The sequence below is a fragment of the Chelonia mydas genome, chromosome 1 (assembly GCF_015237465.2).
Source record: "Chelonia mydas isolate rCheMyd1 chromosome 1, rCheMyd1.pri.v2, whole genome shotgun sequence".
Classification (NCBI taxonomy): domain Eukaryota; kingdom Metazoa; phylum Chordata; order Testudines; family Cheloniidae; genus Chelonia; species Chelonia mydas.
Genome location: NC_057849.1, coordinates 201,521,283 through 201,537,127, shown reverse-complemented (window position 1 = coordinate 201,537,127; position 15,845 = coordinate 201,521,283). Strand labels below are relative to the sequence as shown.

The 15,845-nt window shown below is 41.6% G+C and overlaps 1 protein-coding gene across 8 annotated transcripts in view; it reads left to right on the top strand.

The window, feature by feature from the left end:
- The window catches only part of GSK3B (glycogen synthase kinase 3 beta), a 273,947-nt gene that overhangs the window by 69,265 nt on the left and 188,837 nt on the right, over positions 1–15,845 (top strand). The window lies entirely within an intron of this gene.

Sequence of the window (15,845 nt, the reverse complement as noted above, 5' to 3'; positions counted from 1 at the left end):
GAAGTCACCATTATAGAGATACATTGAGGGTTACCATTGCCTGGCATGAACATAATGTTATCTGGGTAAATGAATCACTGAGTAAATAGGGTCCATAGATAAATCAGGGTTCCATGGTGGCCTCTCAGGCAAAAATGCTGTCCAGCTCTTCACAGAATGCACATATACCTAACTCATTACTAAAGCCCCAGTCATTGTCTTGGGTATTCTTCTAGTTTTGCTGTAGCACCTTAGCTTTGATGTGGTATCTAAAAGGTTCCTGAGAGTATCTCTTCTCCATTTGCTCTGATAGCCTCCAGCGTTTAATGGAAAGATCAGACTGGACGTCCTTCCTCTCTGGAAGCCAGTCCAGGACCTCTTGACAGGACCATGTGGAATGTTAAATTTCCCAGCTAACAGTTGTGTTTTTAGAAAGCTACAAAGTTAAGGGTTAGGCCAAGGTGTGCTGAAACCACAGCGTATTGTGCTGACCAATATCGTCTCATTGTTTCCTTGTACTCCCTTCTCTCTCTTTAGCTGTTTGTTGTCTCTTGTTTTATACTTAGTCCACGCCCCAAAGAGCTTACAGTCTGTCTTTGCGCTAGGTGCTGTACAGACAGAACAAAATGTGGTTCTGGTTCATAACTGGGACTCCTAGGTGCTATGGTAACACAAATAATATTTCACTTTTAATTAGAAAAAAATAAATTGAGGAAATTATTCTGTCACCCCAACAATCTTAGCTCTGCCCTGTACCGCTGCCTGAGAACAGCCAAAAAATTTTAGACTATCTTTCTTTATGCAAAATGCACATCAGTTAATCTCATTAGTAACACAACTAGAATATTTTACTCTTAATTATACAATAGCTGCACAGACTCCTTAGCTTAGTGTTGGACATTGATATCTGGCTCCGAGTAAGGAATACTTATCTAACTCCTGATTGGCTTCAGTATGCTGGTTACTCATTCCACTCTATTCCCAAATATTCCCTGTATCAGTTATACAGGTCTTATTACACAGATTGTGAAACAATGGCACTTGTAAGGAAAAAGCAATGGCTAGTGGGATGATGACAAAGCATCCCAGTAGTGTTCAGGACAAGGACATCTTTTTGTTCTGTGTTTGTACAGCGCCTAGCACAGTGGGATCCTGGGCCATGACTGGGACTCTTAGGTGTTATGATAATACAAATAAATAATAATTTAGTCTAGATACATAGACAAAAACAGTTACATATACAAACAAAGCTGTGGCTAACATTTTCAGTATGCCCCACAAATTGTATGTGTGTATTCTCTACAGTGTTGGTTGCTTATAGTGCTACATAGACTGAGCTGGTGTGTGTATGTTAATTTTACCTGTCTGTATTTTCTGAAGTAGAACTGTAACTTTAAATTTTTAGGTGAATGTTTATTTCGTCAGTAAAGTACGTTCTCTTTTTATGGTTACTTCTTGAAGTAATAGTTTTTTTAACCTTAGCTGCAGGTCAGCAAAGCTTTTTGCCTGGGAATTAGTTATGCTGGTCTATGTTTGCAGTGATACTACAAATATCTAGGATATGCATTAACTTCTGTTATGAGTTGCCTTCTCTAAGAGAGTCCTCAAAATGTGCTGTTTGTGGTTACCAGAGGAGGTTGGTGCAAGTGCTAAGTAGAAGTTTCAGAAAAGGATAAGCATTTGCTTGTTGCTCAATAATACAGCCTTCTGAGGAAGTAAGTCTTTCCTGCTAAGTGACAGATGGATAAACTAGCTAGGCAAAACTTCTGCCCACACTTTCCATTCTATGGCATTCATTTTCTGTGAGATGGTTCAGAGTAAACTTTTTGATGCTGGGAAGGATGGAGAAAACTGACTGAACTGTATCGTGGGTGTTCTGTTGTGTTTTTTCTCTTGATCATTGCTTCTGAACTGTGTAAAATAAGGCAATCTGTATGGTAGAAAGGCAGACAGTGTTCTGAAGTTAAGCCTTATGGTGACTGGGGAGTAGATATTTAAATAATTTATTATGAGAGTGTTGCTATACCTATACACACAGACCCTTCCCCTTCCCCCGTCTTTCCCAAACAATATTGCTAGTACTAAACCTGCAAAGAGTAAATTATATGACTGAAGAGGCTAACTGAACTCCGGCACTGAGTGGAATGACTAGAACAGAGACACTAATAGATTCCCTGGACCTACTTCTGGATGATCTTTTGACGGGTATTTTCAGCTGCTCAATTTATAGGACAGAAGAAAAGTGCCGCATGTTGATTTTAATGAGTATGGCAGATAAGAGGCAAGTATCTACTTACCCGCAGTTTAACTCATTATTATGTGGCAACCCACGTACTTACTGTTACTTCCTATGGCATATAGTGATTGAGAAAAGACTTAAACACCACAAAAATCAGTTGAGCTGCTTGCTTATTAAAGTCATAACGAGTTTCTGTCTTCTTGATCCACTGCCCCTTACTCTGTGAGATACTATAGCTGATTTTAAGAATATAATTGTGGTGTTTATTTCTACATGAAATTTATTTTAGGCAGCCCCCAGGTTTTCAGTTTTCTGTGCATTGTAGATTTTTGTATTGAAAATGCATAACACTACTCTTTAGAAGTTGTCAAGTTGCTAGAGATGTTGAGGGCTTAGAAGCAGCTTTGGCAGCCTACAAAGGCATTGGAATTCTGTGTTTGGCTTTTGGCATCTAGGAGACATTATTAGGATTTTGGTGCTGGAGGAAGGAGTATCTCCTTTTCTGCCCACATTTTGGGAGGAACGTGTTTTTTGGTATCTTAGTTTTCTAAATCAGCAATTATTGACAGTAACTTCTAGCCCTAGTGCATCCTTCCCCTATATTTGCCACTACATTCAAGAAAAGTGAATAAGCACTACAGCTGCTCAGAAATTTTCCACTGAAACTGTTTCATCGGAAAATGCCAATTTCGCCGAGCAAATTGTTCTGTCAAATCTATGAGAGTCAACAATTTTTTTTTGTCGAAACGTAGCAGAGTACCAGGGTGGTCTGCCTCCTCACCTCCACCGTTGCTCTGGGGGATGGAGAGGCAGAGCAAGAGTAGTCTTGCAGATTGTGTAGGTGACTTAAGAGCAAAAGTCCTCTTGAAAGTCAGTGGCAATCACTGAGGTGCTTTTGAAAATCTTCCCCAGTGTGCTTTGAGGAGCTGTCCCTCCAGAGACTGCATCTTGCAGATCAAAAGCAATAAAAGCAAACAAAAATATACCTCAAGGTATTTGAGTTAAATGTTACATCTGTAATTCTTCTTCTGAAACATTGACTAATGCTTGATCAAATGAACCAAAATTAGAAACATCTGCAAGTGTAAGCAATTGAGCTGAATTGTACAGAAGTGCTTGTGACATGAAAAGGTTGTTTTCATAGAATATCAGGGTTGGAAGGGACCTCAGGAAGTCATCTAGTCCCAACCCCCTGCTCACAGCAGGACCAATCCCCAGCTAAATCATCCCAGCCAGGGCTTTGTCAAACCTAACCTTAAAAACCTCAAGGAAGGAGATTCCACCACTTCCCCAGGTAACCCATTCCAGTGCTTCACCCTCCTAGTGAAAAAGTTGTTGACCCTCCTAGTGAAAAAGTTTTTCCTACTATCCACCCTAAACCTCCCCCACTGCAACTTGAGACCATTATTCCTTGTTCTGTCCTGTTGCTCGTCGGGAGGGACTTAAGTAGGATTCAAGAGAATTGGAAAGGGACCTATCCAGGCATGGGATTTCTAATCCAGACAAGAACTAAGAGTGTGCATGCCACAGAGATGGTGCAATGTGGGGTTGCTTGAGGTTTTCTTTTAGGACAGATAAGCAGCTTGTCTGAGTACAGAGGGGACAGAGCCAGTGTGTGTCTATGTAAGGGAATTGAAATATGGGTGGAATGAAAGAGGAAGTAAGTGAAGCCTTCAAGTGTCTGTTTACAAACTTCTCTGCTTGTCATGCTTCAGAGTAGCACACAGAGTTCAGAGGAGACAAAGTAGGAAGAGAACAGGAGGAGAGAACCTGCTGATTTCTCTCACTTTTGCCTTTCAGTGTAGAAAAGAGGAGGCACACTTACACACAGTTGAAGGTGGTAAAGAGCTGTGGTGAACTAGCTATCAGTACATGAAGAACAGTGAAATTGCTTGGTCAGGAGCTGAACAGCTGAAGGAACATAAGGCAAACAGTTCTGGATTTTTTCCAGAGTCATTCAGTAGAGTTTATGGGAGAGGAGTCTGACAAACAATCAAATAAATGTTTTCATAGACTCTTTAACCTGAATGGAATTTTATCTTGACGGACAAATTTACCTTGGTTAGACACCATCAGAATATCTTTCAATTCTTAATTCTGATTGATTAGAAATCTGCAGCTGCAGTACTGATGTGAGGAAATGCCTTTCACCAGTAGCTAGAACCTAGTTTCTCATCTGGAGAAGCATTTGAAAAAAATGTAAGTTTCCTAGAAGCTTGTCTTTTGTTCCTAAAACTCAGAAATGTTTCACTGGAGTAACTGTCAATATTTGGCTATCTCAGTTTACATGACTTGTAAAACAGAGCAGGTACTCAAATACATTAGCTTTTATGTATGTGTGAAGTTGGGTTAATATTCAGCTTGAAAGGGTCTTGATAGAGTACTCTGGTAGAGATTAAATGGTAAAATAAGTCTCAAGTTCTCATCAGGACACATTGCAAAATGGATTTATGGATTGAAATAGCATTTAATAGAGCTATAGCTTGTTAGTGTAGTGTGTTTTCTTTCCCCAGGAGGAGATACCTGAAGACGATACCTGCAGTCAGTACCTTGAAAGCAGGATACATTAATGTTAGTGACTGAAATGTAGGGAGAGAGGAGTAAAGATCAGAGCAGTTGGCAGTTAGGACTTCTAGATTCTATTTCCAGTTCTGCATTTGACTTTTGGAATAACCTCTGCATCAGTAGACTTTGTGTAATACTTCATAGGTACTAAACCTTACAACGTCACTGAAAAGTCCTTTGAGGGCTTAAGATGAAAAGTGCAGCAGAAGTGCAAAGTATTATAAACATAGAGCGGTACCAGTTTCCCATCCATGCAAATGTTCTGAATATTAAAAAGGCTGTTTGCTTAGGTGACGTTCGATTTTATGACTGAGGGAGTTGTGCAGTCTCTCATAGTTACAATAAAGATGGGCCATACTGCCACCAGCACTTCAGTCTACTAGAAACCAGCCTCTTTCACACTGTTGTGGACTCTTTGCCTGGGTGAGAGAGATGCTTTGAAGATTGCTTAGTATTATGGAGTTGTGGCCCTTTCTTTAGATTTTCAGAAGAAATATTTTAAGTATTTTAGTTCTCTCATAGGCATTTTGCATTCAAAGGCCTCAAGATGTATTGTGTGCTTCTAGGTCAAATGCTTCCCAGGGACCAATGAGTATAACACTGAGGCCATGTCTACACATACGAACTTACAGCAACACAGCTGTGCTGCTGTACGAGTGCTCATGTTACCCATGTTATGCTGATGGGAGAGAGCGCTCCTGCTGACTTTTTAAAACCAGCTCAAAGAGTGGCGGTAGCTATGTTGGTGGGAGAATGTCTCTCGCTCACATATCGCTGTGCCCACGAGCGCTTATGCTGGCAAAATTTATGTCAGTCAGGGTTGTTGTTTGTTTTTTTTTTCACACCCCTGACCGACAAAAGTTTTGCTGACGTAAGTGCTAAGAGATGTACAAAATAAAGTACTTAGTTTCTCATTAAGTCCAAGTTTGGTACAATGCTTGTGGGTTTCACTACTACAAGTCACAACTCACACATAGTGGTGAAGCCTTCAGAGAAGAATTAGTACTTTTAAAAGCCATTCCCTCCTCAGTAGCGTCCCATCTATGCTGGGTTTAAAACCAATATTTGCCAGATGTTTTAGGTAAACTCTGTTTAAAGGCTGATTAGCTGGCAAGTGCAAACAGTCAAATCTTGCTGCTCAGGCCCTAACTAAGACACACATACAAATATTGTATGGTTCTGCATGTCCTGTTCAACTAATATGTATGTATTTAGCTATGTAACTTATACGATTAGTACAGTGGCTAGTGCATTGTGGACTCCTGGTGCTATCACAGTATAAATAAATGTGTATATATTAAGTTTGTAAATACGTATTATGGTCAGAGTCAAGGTTGTGAAATGTGTAAGGTGAATTTTTAAAGGTAGGCAACACTCATAGTGGGATGTTTATAATTACTTGTACTGGTCATGTCCATACTTTACTAATCCTTAGTGTTTGTTAACTGTAAAGTTCTTACTATGCATTTGTAGATTAACCAGTGGAACTACTTTAACTAGGGATTTACAAAGTTTTTGTGGAGGAAATTCCTAGGTTTTTATAAAAAGAAATACATGGAAAAAGGAGTCTAGGCTGCATTGGATCTCTTTAAAATATAAGCTGGTAGAGGCACAATAGCTCTTAGCTGAGCTAACTAAATACTTCAGTGCTTACATTTTTAAGCACTCAGTGGGTACAATTATGAGTTAGTTTTCTTGTAGTCCAAGGAGAATTTCAAGGAGCTGAATAGGGTCAGGTACTAGAACCTATCAGCTCTGTGGGGGGTTAGCCAGGTAGCCAAGGGCCTGTGGGTAATACTCTATATTACAGCTTTTGTTGCCCAGATATTTGGTGAAGGAGTGCCCCAGGAGAGTTTCTGCTGGCTGAGCGAGCTCCAGCTCTGAGAAGAGGCATTTGGACAGGTCTCCTGGCAGCTTTCTTTAAATCCTGCTCACTTTGCTTTCAACCTCTAAAATTTAAGTACTTCAGAGTTTAACTGGCCTGTCTGTAAAACAGTTCCCTTCTACTCCAAAACTTTAATAGCAAAGTTTGAAAAATTTACCAGATAAACCCTAACCTGAGGACTTCAGTCTACTAGCCAGAGTGAAAAGTACTTGTGTGTCCCCCCTCCTCCCCTTCGCTTTAAAAGAAAAACTGTGTGGTGATTGTATTGTATTTGATGGCATATTGTCAATCAGCATTCTGTTCATTAATTTTTTGAAAAGTGACTTAACTCTCATTTTTATTATATTCTTTCCCTTCCTTGCTTCATTACATTTTTTCTTTTTCCTTACCCCATGATCTATTACTGGAACTCTCCTAGGCCTTGGGTACATGGGAGTTTTAAAGCCAGATTAAGTGCACTGTGACACATTTCATTATAGCTCACGGACTCTGCATTTATTATGAATTCTGGAGTCCTCTTTCATAAGAATGGCCATACTGGGTCAGACCAAAGGTCCATCTAGACCAGTATCCTGTCTACTGACAGTGGCGAATGCCAGGTGCTCCAGAGGGAGTGAACCTAACAGGTATTGATCAAGTGATCTCTCTCCTGCCATCCATCTCCACCCTCTGACAAACAGAGGCTAGGGACACCATTCCTTACCTATCCTGGCTAATAACCATTAAAGGATGTGTAACCTCCATGAATTTATCCACTTCTCTTTTAAACCCTGTTATAGTCCTAGCCTTCACAACCTTCTCAGGCAAGGAGTTCCACAGGTTGACTGCGTGCTGTGTGAAAAAGAATGTCCTTTCATTTGTTTTAAACCTGTTGCCCATTAATTTCATTTGGTGGCCCCTAGTTCTTATGGGAACAAGTAAATAACTTTTTCTTATTCACTTTTTCCACACCACTCATGATTTTATATACCTCTATCATATCCCCCCTTAGTCTCCTCTTTTCCAAACTGAAAAGTCCTAGTCTCTTTAATCTCTCCTCATATTGGACCTGTTCCAAACCCCTAATCATTTTAGTTGCCCTTTTCTGAACCTTTTCTAATGCCAGTATATCTTTTTTGAGATGAGGGGACCACATCTGTACGCAGTATTCAAGATATGGGCGTACCATGGATTTATATAAAGGAAATAAGATATTCTCCGGCTTATTCTCTATCCCTTTTTAAATGATTCCTAACATCCAGTTTGTGTTTTTGACTGCCGCTGCACACTGCATGGACGTCTTCAGAGAACTATCCACGATGACTCCAAGATCTTTCTCCCAATTAGTTGTAGCTAAATTAACCTCCATCATATTGTATGTATAGTTGGGGTTATTTTTTCCAATGTGTATTACTTTACATTTATCCACATTAAATTCCATTTGCCATTTTGTTGCACACTCAGTTTTGTGAGATCTTTTTGAAGTTCTTCACAGTCTGCTTTGGTCTTAACTATCTTGAGGAGTTTAGTATTGTCTGCAAACTTTGCCACCTCACTGTTTACCCCTTTCTCCAGATCATTTATGAATAAGTTGAATAGGATTGGTCCTAGGACTGACCCTTAGGGAACACCACTAGTTACCCCTCTCCATTCTGAAAATTTACCATTTATTCCTACCCTTTGTTACCTGTCTTTTAACCTTTTCTCAATCCATGAAAGGATCTTCCCTCTTATCCCATGACAACTTAATTTATGTAAGAGCCTTTGGTGAGGGACCTTGTCAAAGGCTTTCTGGAAATCTAAGTACACTATGTCCACTGGATCCCCCTTGTCCACATGTTTGTTGACCCCCTCAAAGAACTCTAATAGATTATTAAGACATGATCTCCCTTTACAGAAACCATGTTGACTTTTGCGCAACAATTTATGTTCTTCTAGGTGTCTGACCATTTTATTCTTTACTATTGTTTGAACTAATTTGCCCAGTACTTATGGTAGACTTACCGGTCTGGAATTGCCAGGATCACCTCTAGAGCCCTTCTTAAATATTGGCGTTACATTAGCTATCTTCCAGTCATTGGGTACAGTAGCTGATTTAAAGGACAGGTTACAAACCATAGTTAATAGTTCTGCAATTTCACATTTGAGTTCTTTCAGAACTCTTGGGTGAATGCCATCTGGTCCCGGTGACTTGTTACTGTTAAGTTTCTCAATTAATTCCAAAACCTCCTCTAGTGACTCTTCAATCTGTGACAATTCCTCAGAGTTCCTCAAAGTGAACTAAATTTGATAAAAATTGAGTTAGTTCGGTATATTGTTTATTCACACAGTGCTGCTGTGCCCTACTTTAGTAGTCCTCCGATTGCTATCTCACACAGCTATGCAGGCAGCCATTACTGACATGTCTGTTTACCTGTGTACCCTCCACTGCTCTGGTGTCTCATTGACTGGGTGCCTCCTCCCCCATTTAAAAACAGGCGTGGTGCCAGAATTGATCTATTTGCTCCTGGATTTGACTATATCAGCATTGCTGCAATAGTTCTTCAGAAAACTTACAACATGCCTCCAGCAGCCTCTTGGAGCCATGCTGGAACCCTGGATCTTATTGCCACCTGGGGAGAAGCATTGGTGCAGGGAGCTCTTGTGGCCAGCTAATGAAATAAAGCTCTTTTTGTGCACACTGCTAAGTAGAGATCCGTGAGGGCTCACAACTGGGACACCAACTAGTGCAGGATAATAGAGCAAACAGCTGAGGAGAATGTACTGTACCTTACAACCAAGGATGCCAGGAAAAGGTACAGCAGTGGAAATGTGATCTGTGTTTTTTTGAGGAGCTACACAGGATTTTGATCAATTACACCACCACTGAACCCTACAAGGTTGTGGACCCTGCTGCCCACCTTGATACCTCAAGGATGAGCACCAAGAGTCCTCAGACTGAGTAGTGAAGAGCTGTCCCTGGAAAGCCAGGATCTCTTTGGGGCTCAGACCCTGACGGCTGAGTAGGAAGTGAGCCTGATTCCCTGCCAGAAACCTAGGGTAGTATTGGATGTAACCTCAGCATGTAAGTATCTGTTTAAAACATATTATGCTATACTGCCATGCTAGCTTCAGTTCCTGGTGCTCCATGGCCGCAGATATTTTTGTTGGATGTGAGCTAGAAGCCATCAAGTCTCCAGTCCCCACCTCCTTGCACCCACACTGTGTCTCTAGTACATGTTTTCAAAATGGCAGCTGCTCCGGCTGGGCAGTTGGCTTATGTCTCGTGCTAAAGCCCCAACTATCAACTGTGTTCAAGATCACACCACAGAAGGCACATCCCTATCTACTTATTTTCCTTTTGATTTCCTGCATCTATCCTGCCCAGTGAATGCCCTCCCCAAACCCCGTTTGCCAGCTCAAAATGGCAGCCAGCAGTATGCAGTCTGCACCCCGCACTCCCTCCCACGGCAGATTCAAATAATGAAAACGTGCAAAATTCAACAGTTTGAGCCAATGGTTACAGAAAAAGAAGTTTTGGTTAGTATTCTCACTTTACATGAGGTAGACATGGACATTGCATGTCCATCAAGGTATTAAGACTCCTGCTCCTGGCTGAGGTATAAATGCCCTGTAACACGCACTCTTCCAGGAAAAGTGCTTTACCTTAGGGATAACAAAGCTCTTAATGGCTTTTTCGCAAGCTTACATAGAGAAGGCAAATGCGCTGATTGTCTGAAGAACAACACTTTTTTTTTTTTGCACTTTCACCACTTCTTCAGGGGAGATAAAGAAGAATTGTTCAATGTGGTCTGGACATTATGTGGGATAGCTTTATGATCATTCCCCTGGTATAGCTCATAATGTCCTTCCACTCCTGCTTGGTGAATCATTTCAGGGTATTTCACTGGTCTGCCCTTTGCTTTATTGAATAAGGCTATTCTCTGCCTCCAAACACCAGCGTCAGTGTAACACTGAGAGTCAGGACAGCCTAAAGGGGCTGGAGGAGGGGATTACTATCTAGTTCACCTCTGAATGCCTCCCACTTACCTCTCTGAGACCATGCAAGCACTTACAAGGCACAGCAAAACTGCAAAGCCAAACCAGGAAGGTAATTCCGAGCCTCCAAGGCACAATGGCAAACCCAAACAGCATATACTTCACGGAAAAAAATTCCAGTACAGTCCTCCTCATGTGTGCACCACTTTCGAACTCTGAGGTTCCCACAAGACTGGGAAGAAAAGTCAGAAAGGCATATTAAAAATGCTATCATAGCCCCTCTGGAATCTGAACAATAACCGTTTGAGATTTTCCTTACTCTCACAGCCACAGCAGAGTCCCCCAAAACAGCAGAAAGATGGAGGCTGTACTTGAGAATGGAGAGGGGAAAAGAAATGGAGCTGTCCAGAGAGATTGTTGAGATTGTTGGGGTGGTCAGAGACAGCATCAAAGTGGCCCAGGAGAGTAGGCAATGCAGTGCTGTAAACCGGGGCCTAGTCATACTCTGCAGCTTTGGGACAATACAGAATGTTTGCTACAGCCATGCTCTGAGGCCATTCCCTTTACAGACGCTCAGGCCAGTGAAACAGCCTGGCTCTTTTCAGCAAAAACGAGGCTCTCTTGAGTCATTGAATGCCCCTGATAACTTTGAGTCTAGCCCCTTAACACCAGATGGCCAAAGAACAAGAAGTAGTAGAAGCAAGACATATACTTGCCTGTGACTTGAATTCCTCCTCCCTTGTGTTCTACCCTGCACTGTGTCAGTTTGAATTTGTTTCATTATTGTTGTAATTAAAGGTTTATTTCTGGATGCTATGTAATAGATTGAATTTTTAACAGTTTTTATGATAAACTGCATTGGTGATTCTTTCTGAAGAGTTAATATGGAAAATCCATAAATTTTAAATAATTCATAAGGATTTACAAAAACCTAGGCACAGATACAAGACAAATTAAGGCTTGCCGCAATGTTCCACTTCCTCTACCCATAAGCGAAAAATGCCAGTATCATTCTGGGGTGTACTAACAGGAGTGTCTTATGTAGGACCTGGGTAGAAACTGTCCAGCTCCACTCAGCATTGTTGAGGCCTCAGCTGGAGTACTGTGTTCAACTCTGGGTGCCACACTTAAGATGGGAAGTAATTGGAGAGAGGTCAGAGAAAAGCAACAAAAGTGATAAATGGTTTAGAAAACCTGACCTATGAGGAAAGGTTAAAAAAAAGAGGGCATGTTTAGTCTTGAGAAAAGATGACTAAGGAGGGACCCGATTAACAGCATTCAAATATGTTAAGGACTTCTTATAAAGAGGACGGTGATCAATTGTTCTCCAGGTGCACGGAAGATAGGACAAGAAATAAGGGGTTTAATATGCAGCAAGGGGGATTTAGTAACATTAAGGAATATTTTGCAGCTGTAAGGTTAGTTACGCTCTGGACCAGGCTTCCAAGGGAAGCTGAATTTTCTGAAAGATCCTAGCATCATGGACCCTGCTAGGGTACCCTGATTTAGGTTTAGAAATCTGCTGCAGTTATCAACCAGCCCTTTGAGCACCATGGAGAAATACCCCCTTCTGTTTATAAATTCTGAGCCCTGCCTATAACGGAACTAAAATACTTAAATTATTTCTTCTGAAAATCTAAAGAAAGGGCCACAACTCCATAATACTAAGCAATCTTCAAAACATCTCTCTCACCCAGGCAAAGAGTCCACAACAGTGTGAAAGAGGTTGGTTTCTAGTAGACTGAAGTGCTGGTGGCAGTATGGCCCATCTTTATTGTAACTATATGAGACTGCACAACTCCCTCAGTCATAAAATCAACTCCAGCTAAGCAAATAGCCTTTTTAATATCCAGAACATGTGAGAGGAGGGGAAAATAGGCACACGAATCCCATTAGTTGCCCCAATACAATTTGGGAATCCCATGTGTGCAAAGCCATCAATAATTGGAGCATTACCAAGCTTTGTAACCCAGTGCAACAGTACCATAACCATAGTAGCATCACACCACCTACATGACATAAGAACGGCCATAGTGGGTCAGACCAAAGGTCCATCTAGCCCAGTATCCTGTCTTGGGAACCTGGCATTGGCCACTGTCGGAAGAGGGAATGAACAGAACAGGTAATCCTCAAGTGATCCATCCCCTGTTGCCCCTTCCCAGCTTCTGGTAAACAGAGGCTAGGGACACCATCCCTGCCCACCCTGACTAATTGCTATTGGTGGACCTATCCTCCATGAATTTATCTAGTTCTTTTTTGAACCCTGTTATAGTCTTGGCATTCACAGCATCCTCTGGCAAGGAGTTCCACAGGCTGACTGCGTTGTGTGAAAACATACTTTTGTTTGTTTTAAACCTGCTGTCTATTAATTTCATTTGGTGGCCCCTAGTTCTTGTGTTATGAGGAGTAAATAACACTTCCTTATTTACTTTCTCCACACCAGTCATGATTTTATAGACCTCTATCATATTCCCCCTTAGTCATCTTTTTTCCAAGCTGAAAAGTCCCAGTCTTATTATTCTGTCCTCATATGGTAGCCGTTCCGTACTCCTAATAATTGTTGTTGCCTTTTCTGAACCTTTTCCAATTCTAGTATATCTTTTTTTGAGATAGGGTGACCACATCTGCACGCAGTATTTAAGATGTGGGCATACCATGGATTTATATAGAGGCAGTATGATGTTTTCTGTCTTATCTATCCCTTTCTTAATTATTCCCAACATTCTGTTTGCTTTTTTGACTGCTGCTGCACATTGAGTGGATGTTTTCAGAGAACTATCCACAATGACTCCAAGATCTCTTTCTTGAGTGGTCACAGCTAATTTAGACCCCATCATTTTGTATGTCTAGTTGGGATGGCCTCAAATGACTTGGCTTGTTGCAGACTACTAAAATTCAGGGGTGGTCAGCTTCCAGCTGGCACTGGCAACTCCCTTCTCCACTAGCATGGGGCACCACACATTGGTATGCTGCCACTGCAAGTCCAGGGTTAGTTCAGCACATATCTCACAAAAGGTTGCAGTTGCCAGCAAAGTGGTGTGGAGCATTGTTGGTCCATACTGCTGATAGCAATTCAAAATGGCACCAGAAAGGAAGTATGCTTTGGAGATGGTGGAAACATGGGATTTTTAAAAAATCTGAACCCACCTGGCTTCTGCTATGCATCCCACAATACCCAGTGAAAAAAAATCTCAGAATGCAAACTGCTCAGCAGTGAAGCAAAGGACCATAGGATCTCCCCAGAGAATGCCATGCATTTAGTATGTCTCAAGCCACCGCCATACAATTCGGATGCGAATTGAAAGAGCACAGCCATCCCAGGTGCAAGCTATTAGTGCAGCTTGTGTGTTGCATGTTAAATAAGGCAGATCAAAGCAATCAGATTTATACCCCCATGTGGATGAGCCCTTGTTCTCCATCATCTGCTTCCTCTTTTCTCACGCTCTGCACCCTTTTATCTGTTTTCTTTTTCCAAATGTATTCTAACATGTCAGTTATATTTTTCCTTTTCTAGTTCCTCCCCTACTTCTTGCAAGCTCCTTAGGGTAGGGGCCTGTCTTCTAGGTATCTCTAGGGAAGTGCCTACCACATTTGTGCTAGTGGGTTCTTTTTTTAACTCATCCATCCATCCTTCATGAATTTGAAAAATGTACCATACATCTAATAGTTGCAAGATTAAACTAAATCAGTGGTTCCACTGTCCAGGGGTGATGCCCAAGTGAGAAATCAAGGGGCTCCCCAACTCCCCTTCAGCTGTTGGGAAAAGAAGAAAACTGGAATTAATACCAGGGTGCTGTCCAACGTTCCCTCTAAATTTTTTCCATCCAAGGGCAGAACGAATTTTGTTATGTGCACCAATATCGAGATAATGTGCGGTGTGCACCACCAGTAGAAACAAAAAACCTGGATATAATATATATTTTTAAAAAGTTACTATAGCGATAATTACTCCAGTCAGGGCAGGTTAGGCATTTTAGAACTCACTACTCAAAGAATTAAATTTAAGCATAAGAGAGAAATAAAAATTTTGAAATGCATAGACCAGTCAAAAAACTAAAATAACACACTTTGAAACAATAAAATTACAGAGAATATATGTGCATTGGAGGAAGTACCAAGAAGTAACAACAACAAGAAGTATGTGTTGGGAGGTAGGGGTGCGTGTGTGTGCGCTGGCTGCTGGGGAAGTCTGTGAGTCTGTGTGCTGTCTTGTTAAGGCACTCACTCACCACTGGAAGGCTTGTTCAGACCTCAGACCGCATCAGCTCTCCTGCTCCTGAGCCCTGTCCCCTCCCCCAGCTCTGTGGAGATGGGTGAACATGAGCAGGGAGGAGGTGGGCGAGGGGGACACCGACATCAGGGCTCCGAGGCAGAGAGCAGGAGCAATGTGGCCGCAAAGCAGCGGTGGGAGGGGCACCTGAACACTTGTTGCCAGATGTGCACGTCTCTGCTAATGAAGTGCGTGCCACTTGATTAACTGCTGGGCAGCTGTGCAACCACGTAGCTTAGAGGGAACACAGGTGCTGTCTGAAGATTTTGCTTAGTGGTTCCATCTCTTCTAGCCTCTGGCTAGTAGGTGAGCTGATCATTTTGAAACCCCTTGTGTGTTCCTGCCCCTTCTGACTGCTGAAAGGGAGAAGGGACATTCATTCCCAAGACAGTGATGTTGACCTGATTCTGTATGTTTGGCTGCTGCTGGTCACAGGGTTCTCAGTAGTAGCCGTAAAAAAAGAAAGCTAGATTCTGCAGAAATTAGTGGTACTTTCCTGGAAGAGATTGTTACTGCCACAGGTGAACGGACTTTTCAAACTCACATTTTAAAAGGGTCATGCTTACGGCTTGGGTCCTGGAGCTACTAGATTGTCCCTCCCTCTTAGCTCTCACTACCTTATAAAGAAGGGGAGTTAGGGTATCCTGCAGAGTTAGGAGCATTTATAAGATAGGAAGAATTGAAGGGAATAACTAGATAGCTCAGAGACCCTTGAGAGTTAGCAGCTTTCCAGAACACAGGGAGCTAAGGGTAGGGATAGAGGATTATTCATCACTTCAATGTCTTCTGGGAGTTTAAAGAAACTGACTCATAACTGAGACGGTTATGTGTTTATGCATTTGATTTTAGAGCTGAACGTTTGAAGAGTGTAAACTAATGTGTAAACTTTTACACACAGCTTTGCTGACAGTAATCCAATAACTATGAACACTATAAATAACTTTACTATT